The following is an 11,306-nucleotide window of genomic DNA, read 5'->3' on the forward strand; positions in this document are numbered from 1 at the left end:
GAATCAACATCCCTTATCTCAGTAACTGCAAACGATGCAGTTCGCTGCTCAGACTCAAAGGGAACATGGGTCACAATATCATCTCCAGATTCAGCCCTGTTCGAGCTATGTGTATCCAAACTCCCAACAAGCACAGCCTCGTTGATGCCGCACATGCTGGGGTTTGGTGCCCCTTGCACAGCGGAAGACGTGTACAAAAGAAATAATTCAGATAAGGATCTTTTTGACCGATTATGCGATTAATCAATTCTATGCTCAAAGAAAATAAATCCTAAAACATGAATTCTATGGTTTAGGGTTACCGATTTTGATTCTCTAAAGAATCGACGATTGCTCGCGCCTTCTCCACGTGATGATCTTCAATACTAGACCACGGATCTTCTCTCTGGTTCCCGAACTGTATCTCGATATCATGGTGGGCTGATCTCATCAAAATACTAGGACTCGAATAAAGAAGACACAAAATTCTCACGGAGGAGAGCTGAAAATTTCGACTCCTTCTGTAGAGAGAGGAGATCGAAAATTTCAAATAAAATTAAATTATATGTCTGTCTCTCTTTTATTCTCCTATTTATATTAAGTTCCTTTTGGGCCCAGACAGGGATATATGGAAGGTTTTGGATATGGGCTCCCCCAATTAGCTTTTTACTAATTAATTTGAACCCACAATTTAATACAAGCTTATATTGGAATATTACGAGCAGCCACTACAGAAGTAATATTGAACTCTCCTCATCCAAATCCAAAATTACAAGTAATCCGGGTTTCCACTTTGTTTATTATTTATTTTCCGCGTTTAAGATATAAATGTCCATTAATTAATTAATGTCTGCTATGGACTTAATTAATTAATATCTTATTAATTCCAAGAGTGGATTTAGCAAGAAACATTTATTTATTATTCATAGAGTAATAAAACTCCAACTGGCCAGTTTTCCGAATAATAAAATCTTGTTCAAGCTCCTCTTGAGGACATTATCAAACGAGACTCACCTCGCGCACGTTTCAACATAATAGCAATCCTAGCACCGCTAGATATTAATCACCACTACCCAATATATCAGGATTATTGAGTTGCGAAAAACCCGCACCATTTGATAAGTCAAAGTAGTGCATAATCAATACCGTATGCTCAATGCTAACATATGTAGATTAAGAAATAGTATTTTATCAAGACCTAGTATTTCAGTAGATAGCATAAAGACACGTCTTGCTGTTAGATCCGTTCAGTGCGATACCACACCAATGTCATCTTATTTCAGTAAGGCTTAGAAATATGCGGACTGACATTGCAACCTTTCACGATCAGGTAGCCAAAGCCTATCTAGGTTGTGAAATTTTTCTTTTTCTTTTGCAAAACATTGCATAGATCTGACCGTGTTACCTTAAAGTGGACGCCTCCCACAACCGGTCTACTAAGCAAAAGACTTAGACTTTGTTTGCTTCTTATACATTTAAATGTTTATAAAACATCTTATAAATGCATAAGCAAACACAATGTAATAATAATAGTGATTATATTCGTGCGGAACTGCTCGAATAATACTGAATCGGGTTAAAAGTGGATTGTAGAGTTTTACGTATACAAGCAAGATTCTATTCGCGTGAAACTGCACGAAACATGCTTTTCAGTATACCAAACCTAACAGCACAATGCAGTATACGTAGCTGCCTCCGGTTGCTTAACCTCATCTACTTGTAACATCTCTGTAGTGAATTCTGGACAAAAATGGTGACGAAAGGCTACCACAAACTCTTGCCAAGATGCATCCGGGTTGTTCTTTTGAAAGTAACCAGACCATTCGAGCGCCGGAGAATCTATTAATAAAGACACCAGGTATATGCGATCTGATTCTTCAATTAAAGAGTAATCAAAATACCTCTGAATACCATAGATCCATCCAGTGGGGTTGATTCCTGAAAAACGAGGCACCTTAACACCAAGCAATAATTCCTGGCGATTTATGGCCTCGCGCAATTTCCGCAACATGATGCCGAGGTCTTGCATGATGGACTCGTGTACAACGTCGTGCAAATCCTCCGCAAGTGGGTTGGTTGTCATGTTGACTATGAACGGGGGAAGAGAACCGAATGAAAGCACCAATTTGATAGAACCTCGTTCTATCGGAATTGAGCACACCGTTTGTAACGAGAACAAAAGAAGATAAACCTAGTTGAAGTGCTAGGTTTCAGAACCAAGAATGAGAATAGAAGTTAATTCATATTTCTCAATGTCTTTGATACTAAATTCTCCTATATATATAGGAGAAAATACTCAAAATAAGATTACATGAATAATTGATGAAATAATAGAAGACATGGAATATCTTAGATTGATATGCTAATCATTCTATCTTCCCTCCTGTGCGGCTGATTTGGCTCTAGGTTTTGCTTCCTTGATGGGTTGGGCTTGTGAAGACTTCGGGCTGCCGCTGCAAGGGCCGGTATAGAGCTACGGATGGTTGCACGATGATAGACTTGTATCAGAGTCCAAGTCTCTATCAAAGGTAGAGAGATGAAGAGATAATAAAATAAGAGTGGGTAAAGTAAATGAGAAGAAATGTGTTTACTTTTATTAAAAAGGGAAATAACTTACTAGAACGTACGAAAATAAAAAAAAATAACTTCACTGCTATGAAATATATGGAGTATTAGTTAGAACTCGAGAGTAATATGGTTTGAACTAGGCTATCTCCTTGTCCTATCCACTAGAGTTGAATATAAATTTTTATCTCAAGGAGTCGAGGTAAGTTAGCTTTTTTTTATTCGACATTCTCTCTTTTTAAATTCAACATGTGATTTGTATAAAATTTAAATGAAATTAATTTAATAAATATCCGGAGTAAGAGCAAAACCGTAAAAACAAATTCTTTTTTATACACATGAAAATGTCATTAAAACTCACATGTCTGCCGCAGCTATAATAAGATACTTTTCGTGAACAATTATGTCAAAAATTTGGATAAACTCAAAAAAAATTATAATCCGAAAAATTCACAACCTAGATAACCCGTACCTAAATAGTCCGATAATCTGAGTGGATTGGCCCGAACTCAAACGGCTTAGCCCAATTGACGTCTCTATGTGATATGTCCAATTTTGAATTTAGTCAATAATTTATATACTCCCTCCGTCCCACTTAAAATGAAACATTTGGAAATCGGCACGAGATTTTATGTAGTGTTGTTTTGTGAGTTAATGAAGAGAGAGTAAAGTAAGAGAGATGAAAAAATAGAGATAGAGTTGTTTCTATTTTAGGAAACGTTTCATTTTTAATGGGACAGCTACAAAAGGAAAACGTTTTATTTTTAATGGGATAATGGAGTACTTATGTTTTTAGAGTCCACGTTATCGAAAAATTTAGGAAAAGGGAAAATTTCGATTGGTTGGAGATTGAGTAGCTTTCCGGTGGCAAAAGCAGAGCAACGCCCGGCATTTACAGCTTCTGCCCATCGAATCAAAATGTCCGCCGCCAGTTCGCATTCTACAAGAAACCTGCCCATACTGCTTTTTGATATTATGGACACAATCGTCCGCGATCCTTTTTACCACCGACGCTCCTGTTTCACTTGTTGCACTGCTTTTTTCTTCAATTTATACAGAAGTATTCATTGTATAAGAGCATCCGCAATGGTCGGCTAGCGACCGGCTAGCCGATTCGTCGCGCTAGCCGAACCATTGCAATCGGCCAGAGCGAAATCGGCTAGCGGATCGGCGTGGGCTGGCCGATCGCTCGTCGTTGGCCGATACGCTGGCCGATCGGCTAGCCGCCATTGTAGCGGCCCGATCGGCCAGCGCCGATTTTTGATTTTTTTTTTTTTTTAAAACCTATATAAACGCGATTTTTGTTTCATTTTCATTTGCACCACTTGTTTTAACGAGTTTTCTCTCTCTCTCTAACTTTCTGTACAAGAGCATCATCGAGCGATGGATCACAACAACGAGTCCAGTCCAGCGACGAGTGGATCTCAGACTCCCACGGTACCTGTGGGATCTGGGTGGGGGCAGATGGGCCCGGGGTTTAACATCCCTTGGAATCAGATGATGGGGATGATGGCTGGTGCGCCGGGGGGTATGCCGTGGGGGATGCCGGGCGGCGGGCAGTCAGCGCCCGGGTGGGGGGGTATGCCCCAGATGCAGCAGCAGATGATGCTGCAGTAGATGATGGGGATGATGTGGCAGGGCGAGATGCAGGGGGGGATGCAGCACGGTATGCATCCCGGGATGCAGGGGGGGTGCAGGGGTCATCGGGAGAGGACACGGTATATCGGCCCTCGCTTGATTTTTTGACGGCTTCGTCTCACACGTCGACCCCAGTAGAGACGCAGTTCTCTGGCGATGACCTTCTGTCATTGCACGATATGGGGATCGATCTTGGGGAAGATGATACTCCCGTTCCAGCGACGCGGGCCGCGCCGAAGAAGAAGACGAGGGGGAAGGGGAAGGGGAAGGGCAAGGCGGTCGGCGAGTCATCGCAGCCCGCTGCCCCTGGCCGGAGGAAGTGGACGGAGGATGAGTACGCCGGGGTGGCCAAGGGGTGGTTGGAGGTGTGCGACGATCCGCTGGTTGCGAACAACCAGCGGGTCGTCAACATGTGGTCGAAGATCAGAGATGCCTATAGGAGGCACTGCCCGCACGGGAAGGACTTCAGCAACGAGGAGGTCCAGAAGGGGTGGGAGCGCACCAGGGCCGCGGTGGGCCGTTTTGCGAATTTGTACGCCAACGCCCTCCGTCGGCTCAGAAGTGGGCAGAATGAGGACGACGACCGGAGGATAGCCGCGAGTCAGTTCCACTTGGAGGGGAAGTATAAGGAGTTCACCTTCTGGGAGTGCTTCTTGTTGTTGAAGGACTCCGAGAAGTTCCGGGCGGGGTGCGACGCTGGGTGGCCGAAGAAGCAGCGACTGAACTATAGCGGCGACTACAGCGGCAGCAGCGGCGGATCCCACGACCTCCCCCCGGATGCTGAGGAGTTTCCATCCCCTCCTTCATTTACTGGTCGCCCCCGCCCGGTTGGACAGAAGCGGGCGCAGCGGGCTGCGAGGGGCGGATCCCCCCTATCACCCCGCGAGGTCCAGTCCTCCGCCCTCCCACCCGCCCCACTCGAGTACACTCTCCATTCGCGTAACCAAACGCGGGCTCAGATGTACAAGGTCTTCCAAGAGTGGAAGAACGCCACTGACCCCACGGAGAAGATGTTTCTTCACGAGATGCCCGAGAGCATGCGTGTTGATTTGGAGATCGCGAGGGCACGGCTAGGGGGTTCCGACGTGGGCTCAGATACCACGGGTGGCGGCGGCGGCGGCGACGGCGATGAGGACTAGAGAGTGGCGGGGCTCGTGTGTTGAAGCCCTTTTTTTAAAAAAAAAATCATGTACTTTTTTTTAAAAAATCTTTGTATTTTTTTTTTAATGGAATGGATTATTTTTCCCGTATATGTGTCGTAAATTTAATTCCGTAATTTAATCGTAATTTTAATTCCGTAAATGTAATATATTTTGAATTATTTTTATTGCGGCTGGCCTATGGCTGGCCTAAATCTGATGTGACAGGTGGATTTTTTTAGTGTTGCTGACGTGGCAGGTGAGAGAATGGCTGGCCTAAGCACCATTGTGGATGCTCTAAAGCTCGTTGGCTGCTCCACCGTCACAATCAAATGACAGTCTAGAGCCAGAAAAGTATAAACCTAGAAATAGAGAGAGAGGGAACAATTGGGTGATGATTAATTCTGGATGTGTTTTTACTGTTCATGAAGAATCTTGATCTGGGCTACTGTAAAAATGTCATCTTTACAGCAATCCGGGGATGTTGATTTAGAATCAGCTCACACCACTCATGTCTGCGGGGGCGGCGGCGGCGGTGGTGGTTGTCCGGCGGTAGTATCCGCGAGAGAGGAGGTGATGCGCCGCCTTCCTCTAATGGAAATGAGATTATTGTTAATGTGAATGAGAAGGATGAGAGGAGGGATTCAAATGTTTCAGAGTACTCAGTGGAGATGGTGGATCTGGAATCTGGTGCAGAGGAATCTAAGCTGCATCTGACAAGAATCATCAAGGATTGCAGGATTTGCCATCTCAGCATGGATGCAACCAATCAGGAATCTGGGATCCCTATTGAGCTAGGTTGTTCTTGTAAGGATGATTTGGCTGCCTCCCACAAACAATGTGCAGAAGCATGGTTCAAGATTAAGGGAAACAAGTAAGTTTAGCTGTAATTCAAACAATTTAATGAGTTATTTTTGTATAAAGTTTACTTTTTTGCTTCAAATCCATCATTATTTTGCTTCAAATCCATCATTATTTAATGAGTTATTTAGGAATGAATGTGGGATTCTGTGGATTGTTATGTTATGATATATGTCTCTGTGTGCATTTATGAGTTGGGCTTTTGATCATTGATTCTTTGAGTCTAGCTAGTGAGGTGGATAATGGAAATAGCTTAGTTTGAAACAACTACTCCCTATAACTTTGACGGAGAAGATAAAGAGTATTTTGGTGTGGACATGGCAATTGTGGGGAAAAAGAAGAGGTTAGGAAAGGAAAAGCCTCAAACTGTAGCTATTAAAAGAATGTACAATAGATAAAAAGAGTAAATATGAAACCCCTCAACTGAGAAATTCTGCTTTTTTTTGTGGCAGCTGGTTATATTTACATTACTTTGTGATTTGACTTTAGTATTTCTGGGGTTATAATTATTTCATATTGGAACTAACCAAAAAATTGAAGACAGTATTTACTCAACATATCAATGGCCTTAAGATTAGGCCTCCTACTGTCACGGTCAGCTCTCCAGCTTGGCATTCTCCTCTCAACGCAATATCACTCGTCATAATTCTTCTCCTCCACCTCGTCCACATCTTAAATAACTTTGGCATGGCATTCTTGTTTAATAGATGCCAAAGCTAGATGGAATGCAACATATACTTATAGTTAGTAAAACATTTCAGTTTGTCATTATCCTTCGTCTATAATATAAAAAAAGTAAGAATTCTTTACTGCATGTGACAATTCTTCATATTAGCTGTAATGCTGCAGCTGAGAGGGACACTAAACGTATTTAACATCTCATTACTTAGTCCTAACAATGAGTCTTTAATTAAAGTCAACTTATTAACTCTGTTGCATATGTACATGTGCAAGTGAAATAAATAGTGCATGTTGCATGGCTCATATTAGTATGGTAGAAAAATATCTCTCTATCAATCAACGATACCTTCCAATTTGTAGCCATGGAGAAGATGGTGTATTACTACATTCTTGCATATGCATTCCTTACCATAATCTTTCAAGCACCTTGTTCAGCCAAAATGAGCCTTGCCACTGATCAAACTGCACTTCTTTCACTAAAACAACACATCATCTCTGACCCTGCTGGTCTACTTGCAACAAATTGGACTGATTCGAGCTCCGTATGCAGCTGGATCGGAGTCTCTTGCAGCTCGCGCCACAATAGAGTATCCACCCTGAATCTCTCTTATATGAATCTCTCCGGCACCATCCCACCACAGCTCGGGCGCCTAACCTTTCTCGTCACCCTCAACCTCACCAGCAACCACTTCACCGGAGCTTTGCCGCACGAGCTCTCTTTCCTTCACCGGTTAAAGATCATATCCCTCCGTCGTAACAACTTCACCGGAGTCATTTCTCCTCTCTTTGGTCAACTACCAAAGTTAGAGAGATTGGACTTCCGCAACAACAGCTTCACAGGTTCCATCCCCAAATCTCTCTCAAACCTAACAAACCTACAATTTCTTGGCATATCTTTCAATACTCTGAGTGGAGAGATCCCAAAGGAGTTAGGGAAACTCCAGAATTTGCAAACTCTGGCGATCGAATTCAATATCTCTCCGGCGCTATACCATCTGAGATATTCAACATGTCGAAGCTCGTGAATATAGCGTTGACAGGAAATGAATTGAACGGAAGTCTTCCAGCAGACATGTGCAGTAATCTTCCATTTCTTGGTGGGATTTATCTATCCGTGAATCAGCTGAGTGGCGCGATTCCGAAAAATCTATCCGTATGTTCACAGCTGCAGTTGTTGTCCCTAACCTAGAACTCTTTTAGTGGGCAGATACCTGCAGAAATCGGCTACTTAACATCTCTGCGGATATCAAACCTCGGTGGTAACAATTTGAGTGGTATTGTTCTTGTTCTTATAGCAATAAATTCACATAAATTTGATGCAAGTATGTATGTTTGTTTGAATAGTCATAATTACTATTTGACAGGTACACTACCTCCTGAGATTGGCAATCTTCAGAATCTGGTTGGTTTTGGTTGTGAAAGAAATCAGATTGGGGGATCATTGAATATTCTCGTCAACATGTCTTCTTTGCAAGAATTAACACTACGGCGCAATAATTTCACTGGGAATCTTTCAAGGGATATTGGGAATCTTACAATGCTAACAAAGTTTGACATCGGCGAAAACTACATGACTGGTAAGAAGAGAAGGCCTTATGATATTCATGATACCCATATAATCGTATCAATCCACTAAAGTCAATATCTTTCCATTTTGGGTAAATGGCTCATCACTATTTTTCACTTCATCTACTATTACTTTTTTTAACAAATGAAGTAATACTCAAACTACTTTTTCTCCTTCCAATGCTTTACCAATTTTACATTAAATCGGTGTCTTCGACTTTTAGTAATATGTTTGTTGCATTTAACATCTAATCTAACAATTTGTCTAATCTTTGGCAGGGATTATTCCAGCTGAATTTGGTCAACTACACCAACTGGAGAGATTAGTGTTAGGGTTGAACAGCTTTAGTGGACCTATTCCACATGAGCTCTTTAACATTTCAACTCTTCAAATCCTTGATCTTGTTAAGAATGATATATCTGGAGTTCTTCCAACCAGTCTATGCCATACCTCTCCCATTCTTGAAGTGCTTAATCTTGCAGTTAATTCAATCTCTGGTCCAATACCAAATTCTATATCTAATTGTTCCCAACTCAGAATTCTCGCACTTAGTGCAAACAAATTGAGTGGTTATATACCTGTTGATCTCGGCAACCTAAGATTTCTCGAAGACCTTAGAATGTTCGACAACAATCTTACATATGCACCATCTTCTTCAAACTTGGCCTTCCTTACATCACTGTCGAATTGCAGGTCTTTAACTCATTTGTATATTTCAGATAATCCTCTATACGGCACCATTCCAGCGTCCATTGGGAATTTGTCTTCCTCACTTGGAATATTCAGAGCCGCCCGCTGCAAATTAAATGGCAGCATTCCTGATCAAATAGGCAACTTAAGAAACTTGACGCTCTTGGCATTAGAGGGCAATGAGTTATCTCGTAATATTCCCCTATCCATCAAACATATACATAATCTTCAAATATTATATCTTGATGCTAACAAGTTGCAAGGCTCCATTCCAGAGGTTGTATGTGATTTATACTACCTTAATTTATTAAGTATTGGCCAAAACCAATTATCAGGTTCAATTCCTACATGTTTGGGAAAGATCTCTTCTTTAAGATATATGTATATGCAGTCCAACATGTTGCATGCAAGCATACCTACAAGCTTATGGGGTCTAAAAGATTTGTTGATTCTTAACTTGTCCTTCAATTCATTGAGTGGGGTTTTACCTCAAAAGATAAGTAACTTACGAGCAGCAATCGATATAGATCTATCGATGAATCAGTTGTCGGGGTCTATTCCCAGCACTATTGGAAATCTACAGAATTTGGTTAATCTGTCTTTGGCAAATAACAGACTCGAAGGTTCTATTCCAGTTTCCATGGGAAACATGATAAATTTGGTGAGACTTGACTTGTCCCATAACAACCTCTCTGGTTCAATTCCAAAATCTTTGGAAGCTCTTCAACACCTCAACTACTTCAATGTCTCTTTCAATAATCTGAGTGGAGAGATTCCAAGTGGCGGTTCTTTCAGAAACTTCACTATGGATTCTTTTAAGGGCAATAAGGCATTGTGTGGAAGTTCGAGGTTCAATTTTCCAATTTGCCCCGCGGTTTCTAGTCACTTATCAAAGAGGAAAAAGGTGGAACGAGATTCATTTATTGCTTTTGGGGTTGTGGCTTTCATTTCAATTGTTTCTCTAGCTCTTATCTTTCTCAAAAACAGAAGGAAAGATAAGACAACTATAGAAGTTGATGAGATGGTATCCATTGTGCCAGAAAGAATCTCTTATTATGAACTTCTGCGAGCAACTCAACAATTCAGTGAGAGCAATCTGCTTGGCACTGGGAGTTCTTGCTCTGTGTACAAAGGAGTTCTTAACAATGGGAAGGTTGTTGCTGTCAAGGTGTTTAATCTTCGGTTGGAAGGTATTTCAAAGATATTTGATGTCGAATGTGAGATTCTTCGTAGCATTCGACACAGGTGTCTGAATAGTGTCATAAGTTGTTGTTCCAATGAAGACTTCAAGGCATTAGTACTTGAGTATATGCCCAATGGAAATCTTGAGAAATGGTTATATTCTCAAAACCATTTCTTGAATTTCATGGAAAGAATGAATATAATGATCGATGTTGCATCGGCTTTGGAGTATCTTCACAGTGGCTATTCAACGCCAATTGTCCACAGTGACTTGAAGCCAAGTAATGTCTTGTTAGACAAAGATATGGTTGCCCGTGTAAGCGATTTTGGGATAGCAAAGCTGCTATACGATGGAGATAGCACGGTTTTAACCAACACCCTGGGAACATTGGGTTACATTGCTCCCGGTGAATTTTTATTCTACATTTATATAGTATATGCTTTATAATAAATGAAAATTGTTTCATAGTAGTACATTTTTTTGTGATTGTAGAGTATGGTTTAGAAGGACAAGTCTCCACAAGGTGCGACGTCTATAGCTACGGGGTGATGCTGATGGAAGTGTTTACGAAAAAAAAGCCAAGTGACGACATGTTTTATGGAGATCTAAGCTTGAAGAGTTGGATTGAAAGGTCGGTTCCACAATTCACCCATCGAGTTATAGATGCCAACTTACTGATGAACCACGAAGAACATGGCTACAAAATTGTGGAATTTACTTCATCCATATTGGAGTTGGCCTTAAAGTGTTGTGCAGATTCTTCTCATAAAAGGATTAATATGAAAGAAGCTCTAGCAGAGCTGCAGAAAATCCAACATAGGTTTTTGGGATGAAGCTTAAATCTGACTGGGGAAGGCCTTGCAAATTTATTTTCCTATTAATGCCAAAAGTGAGAATAATGTTATGCACTGTATTATTAGTACTTAACTTTTGCTGATGACATGTAGATATATTTTGCTTTACTCTTTATATGTCACTGCCATGTCAGCTAGAAATTACTCCG

General features: G+C 41.3%; 1 pseudogene across 1 annotated transcript; it reads left to right on the forward strand.

Moving 5' to 3' along the window:
* Positions 1-5,653: 5,653 nt before the first annotated feature.
* On the forward strand, positions 5,654-11,291 carry LOC125201039 (uncharacterized; annotated as a pseudogene). Its single transcript, XR_016135491.1, has 4 exons — positions 5,654-6,195; positions 7,414-8,137; positions 8,228-8,440; positions 8,709-11,291. The product of XR_016135491.1 is annotated as an uncharacterized LOC125201039 (transcript).
* Positions 11,292-11,306: the final 15 nt, after the last annotated feature.

Source organism: Salvia hispanica, chromosome 2, assembly GCF_029641045.1.
Source record: "Salvia hispanica isolate PSC_SH4W2 chromosome 2, Shi_PSC_v1, whole genome shotgun sequence".
Lineage (NCBI taxonomy): Eukaryota > Viridiplantae > Streptophyta > Magnoliopsida > Lamiales > Lamiaceae > Salvia > Salvia hispanica.